Source organism: Xenopus laevis, chromosome 5L (genome assembly GCF_017654675.1).
Source record: "Xenopus laevis strain J_2021 chromosome 5L, Xenopus_laevis_v10.1, whole genome shotgun sequence".
Lineage (NCBI taxonomy): Eukaryota > Metazoa > Chordata > Amphibia > Anura > Pipidae > Xenopus > Xenopus laevis.
In genome coordinates, this window is record NC_054379.1 from 58,291,156 (window position 1) to 58,297,155 (window position 6,000).

A 6,000-nucleotide genomic window follows, 5' to 3' on the forward strand; every position below is an offset into this window, starting at 1 on the left:
AATGGAAAGCAGCCAAGGCAAAGGATTCTGGGTAACCATATAAGGACGTCAAACAAGCTTTGCCGCCAACATTAGGAACTGACATCTTTGTTCTCTGAAACTTGGAAGTCTGCCAAAGGCCTCATTTCAGCTCTGCAGAATGATTACTTTGGACAACTGCCAGTTGAGCTATCTGTGCTCCTTTTCTTCTCTCAGAGCATCTTGCCAAACATGTACTGGTCGCCATGGTTACAGAAAGAAAAAAAAAAGAAAGAAGAAGGGGGAAAAAACACAAAAATCACCAAAACAAAACAGCAGCACACCCTTTCCCAGATGTGCCACATCTGAATATATGAAAGGGATCTAATGTATTAATCATATTTTTCCTGGGACTGAATAACAAGCGAAGGTGATGTGAGGATAAAAATTTATTTTGTGAATCATGCTGCAAGATTTTTCTCCACAGCAATGATTCGTAATCCAGTTCATTAAGCCTTTTTTAAAGGAGTTTTGATCTACCAAACAGAATTTATGTATTTCGATGGGCTGTAACTTGAATAATGCTTTGAGATTTTCAATTCATCTTAACATTTGCCCTTTTCTTTTCATGCTGGCATGAGTTTTTTGTCCTTGTCAGTCATAGTATTTCCTTTCAGATTTCCATACTTCACTGCAGTTTTTAACTGACTGTATTTTTAAAAGCTGGCATTTTGCCACAGAATGAGACCAGTCTCAAAACATGTGGCCACTATCATGCCAATTATGTTTGTATAAAAATAATATTGTAACAACCCTTGAACTGCAAATATTAAAACTGCTTTAAATTGAATAGTCATCTAAAAATATAATAAAAGTAGCATAATTTTGTTTTTGTAATATAAGGATTTGGTAAACAGTTAATTAAAACCATTGTAGATGCAGAATATCTTGATGCTGAAAGCTGGTAATATCATTTAATACTGACTTTATATAATTACATAGTTAATTTGGATCTAAAAAAAGACGAAAGTCCATTAAGTTGTACCCCTCCAAATGCATTAATGAAATCTGCTACCACAACATAACCCAGCAGGGTATTGCAAATCCTAGAAACAGTTTGTCTTTCGGGTAAATGCTATCTAATAATGAGAACTGTGCACGGGTCCACTACCACGCAGTACATATAAATTAAAGACATGCACAGTATCTCACTTAAAACATTTATTTGTGCAATTCATCCATAGTAAAATTCACACTGATACATCCAAAAATAACTTTTTAACATAACACACCACAATGCAGTGTCTCCCCCTAGTCTGCCTACCTCATGTCAGCCACTCCCTCCTGACGCGTTTTGCGCTATTGGGTGCTTCATCAGAGGGGGGAGACACTGCATTGTGGTGTGTTATGCTAAAAAGCTTTTTTTGGATGTATCAATGTGAATTTTACTATGGATGAATTGCACAAATAAATATGTTAGATACTGTGCATGTCTTTAATTTAAATGTTGCAAATCCTCACTGCCCTCACTGGGAAGACCCCTTTTCTTTTTTTCTTTTTCATCTAAGTTTGTAATTTCTAATAGTTCATTTGTGTTCATTCAGGCATATTGTAATTGTGCAACTGGTTTGACCTATGTAAGAAAGTGGAACTGAATTGCATCTGTGTGTCACTTCTGTTTCTTTAAATCTATAGACTGCCTTGGCAAATAAAAACTGAAGAACATTTATAAATTGCTTCAGGATACTAAAAGTTAATTTAAAGGTGAACTACTCCAGTAAAAGTGATGTTCTAAGACAATTTTCTGTTATGTAAAAGTTCAATGGAACTTTTTCAGGCAGGTCTTAGCTGAAGCTCATTGGGAATTAGCCCAGTAATCTTGAGCCAGTGGCTCATGAGCAAAATATTGCTCCACAATCACTTGGATGTTGGCCCCAAAGCAGGTTGCTTATCTTTGAATTACTGGCTTGGAGGCAGGTTTTGCTATATATAAAATTGGCAAGAAACAAATGTATCAAGGTACAGTGAACTAGTGGACATTACACAAGCACACATATGCATCCAATATACAGTGAAGTAGTGAACAGTATACACACAAATGTTTCCATCACAAATATTTTGTCTGTAATAAATATATAGGGGTTGAGATTGATGGTCCATTAAAATACTGAACTATAGTAGAACCCCCATTTTATGTTTTTCAGGGGATCAGAAAATGGTGTAAAATGCTGGAAAATATAAAATCAGGGAAATGTATTTTGCATTATATAAGGATGGGACCAAAAAAAGATGCAAATTGTGGAAAACTTAAAATAAGGGTACATAAATTTGAGGTTTCACTGTAATCAAGTTACAGAGGACTGAGAGGGTCACCATTTTTAAATAATGTCTCATCTCAATATAGAGAAACCATTGTCTATCTAATTGGATTGTAGAAGTGCTACAAGCTTAAATGGAAAGTTTACCATTAAATAAACTTTTATAGTTTCATGTATTGCATATTCTAAGCAACATTGCACTTTGTCTGACTGTTTTTATTGTTTTGATGTTTTTAGCCTTCCTCTTTTTACTTTTTATTTTTTATTTTATTTATGTGTCTATTCAGACCTTCTATTGTTAATATTCCAGTCTAATTTACAAATTGCTAATTAAGCCCTAACAACCTAGTAGAATGCTACACGCCCCCATATATAAGTGAAGAGGAGGAGGCTCAGCTTCGGTTAAGAATAGAAAAGGCTGCAAGGTTAAGCACAATTTTAATTACCCAGATTTTGACTGGAGCAAAAACACTGCCTGCATACAGTAGTTAATGGAAATGTGCTGCATGGCCATTTCAGGACTCAATTGGGAATGATGATATATTGCAGTGCTGTCCAACTTCTGTGGTACCGAGGGCCAAAATTTTACTGGCCTATGTGGTGGAGGGCCTATAATGGAAGTCAGTGTTTGCCACGCTCCCTTTTAAACCACACCCACTGTAAACCACACCCATGTTACCACAAGAACTTTTGTTAAAAACATACCCTTAAATCCATATGCCTCATCCTCCCCTGTGCATAATACAACAACCCTCCAACACATGATTAAACACCTTAGGGGCCCTTAACAACAATTTCCAAATGCTAACAAACCCCAAGAACATACCCCTAACAGGCTTATATTCCACAGGTAGCATAGGGCAAGCAGATAATGGCACACACAAGAAGCACTGGGCAAGCAGAGAATGGCACACACAAGCAGCCATAAGTAAGCAGAGAATAGCACACACAAGCAGCACTGGGCAAGCAGAGAATGGAACACACACAAGCAGCACTGAGTAAGCAGAGAATGGCACACACAAACAGCACTGGGCAAGCAGAGAATGTCACACACAAGCAGCACTGAGCAAGCAGAGAATGGCACACACAGGCAGCACTGAGTAAGCAGAGAATGGCACACACAAACAGCACTGGGCAAGCAGAGAATGTCACACACAGGGAGGGAAGGCAGAACAGAGCAGGAGACTCTGTACTACATACTACATCTACTACTACATCTGTACTACATACAGTGACACAGTGCTGGTGCCCTATTAGCATTTTGTACAAAGTGTGAACAGATGAACAATGTGGGCAGTTTTAGTCTGGGTCTCAGGTGTGAACAGTACAGGGCTTTAGGAATGTGGACAATAGAGGTGTCACAAGTGTGAACAATGCAGGGGGATCACAGGTGTGAATAATGCAAGTCTGAATTTGAGGTTTAAACATTGCAGGGGCCAGTTAATCTCTGTAGTGATACCTTTTAAATTTTACATATGCTAAGCAGACACAACATGTGGGGGGCCACAGAAGGGGGGGTCGCCAGTTGGACCCGCGGGCTGCCATTTGGACAGCCCTGATATATTGGATCTAGTAATCTAGTGAACCCAGAATAAATTACAGATGCACATGTACTAGAAAACCTGGGTAATAATGACCATAATATTATCTTTTTTGTTTAAAATAAAAACCAAGCATGCATTGCAAAAGACTCCAAATTTCAGGAAAGCAAATGTTAGCAATCATTAATTACTAGTGCGTATATTGGGACAGGAGGTGTTCAAACAAAAATACAGAACAGAAATGGCTGTCATATAAAATTATACAATTAAAGTATTACTGTTTTCAGTGTAAGACAGAAATGTACGTTGTAAGAACCACTCAGGTGTAAAAATGTAATATGACCGAAAAAGCATTAACAAAAACTAAAAACAGAAAGGGGGCAGATACTTTTCAGGACATAGGTCATAGTTTTGAGGAAAGGTTAGTTTTGAGGAGACTGTTTACACTGGAAAAGAGGTGCTTTATGGGAAAAAATATAATTATACATAAATATATAAGTGAGTAGTGTAGTTAAGAATGTTCTCTTCATGGCTGTTGTATTAGCTGTACAAAGCTGGTTTTCTAAAAATTTATCTGGTTAGCCTGGACCAATGTAATAAAAATGAAGGTACTTCCCAAAATGTTTTTTTTTGTTTCAAATTCCCTATTGTGTTGCCAAAATAATTTTTTAGGAAGTTGGACAGGCAAATTAGATATTTTAATTGGAGTGGTCCAAGTAATTTCAAGGGATACTTTCCATAGGCATCGGTTACAAGGAGGTTTGAATTTTCCAGATTTTGAACTGTATTATCAATCAATGGTTTTAGCTAAAATTGAGACTAGTAACATACTAGTTAGGCTGGAACCCGGAGTAAGGTTGTTGGTATCAGTCTGACTCTTCCGGAAAGTAGGAGAGAATTGTTGTCAGTTCAGACCAAAAGTCAAAAACTGGAATCAGAAACACACAAAAGGCTTGAGCAGGATCTGACAGGACCAAAAGCCAGCTTGGGCAAGGAATGACTGGCTGAGCAGGTTTAAATAGCTATATTTGCTGCCAAAAAGCAGGAAACAGGAAGTAAGTTCAAAATCGAGCATAGCCCAAAACAAAGATGTCGCTTGCAGCTCCAAAACGAGCAACCACACATGCTGTGACATCATTGTGCATGTGACAACGCGAAACTGGACTTTGGGCGTGCGCGCCAGCGCCATAGAGGACGCGCCCACCAGCGAGCACACCGGTCTGGCGGGGTGCCTTACAAGACTATACACTGAGAGAACTCAATTATAAATGGAGAGCATTGGGTAAAGGGAATTTTACATTCACTGCTATGGAAGAGACAGAATAAACTTTCTTCCTCAATAAGTCAACATCCTGTGTTAGAAGCAAGCTTTAAAATATGGTGACATCTTAATAAGCACTTAAAACTTGCCCCATATCCCTCACCATTGACAATAACTGGCTGAGCAGGTTTAAATAGGGATATTTGCAGCCAAAAAGCAGGAAACAGGGAGTAAGGGCATAATCAAACATAGCCCAAAACAATGATGGCAAAAGCGGTGTCAAAATGTGCAACGGTGCATGCCGTGACGTCATTGCGCATGCAATGATGCAAAACAGAAATTTGCGCATGCATGCCTGCACTGAAGAGGATGCGCCCGCTGACCGGAGAGCACAGAGGTAAGCGAGTGCACTGGTCCGGCGGGGCGCCTTACAGTACCCCCCTTTTAGGAACAACCAACCTTGGGGCTCCCAAGGTTTGTCAGGGAATTTCTTATGAAAAGACTGGACTAAAACCCTCCAATGTAACAGATGTTGAACTTTAACTCTTCGTGAATCAATGATCTCTTGTACCCCAAACTCCTGTTGTCCATCCAGAAGTACCGGAGAAGGAGGAGAATGAGCTGTAGAAAATTAATTAGTAACCACAGGCTTGAGTAGCGAAATGTGAAAAGAGTCTGAAATATTCTTATTTGAGGGGAGGTTCAATTTGACAGAAACCGGGTCATTGATGTGCTTGATAGTGAAAGGTCCAATAAAACGTGGTCCAAATTTATGAAAAGGTTGACAAAGCTTAATACTTCGGGTGGAGAGCCAAACCGAGTCCCAAACCTGAAAGGAGGGACCAAGGGCGCCTTTGTTTATCAGCAGCAGCTTTCTGAAGAGCAGAAGATTTCACAAGAGAAAGACTAGTGAGAGACCATA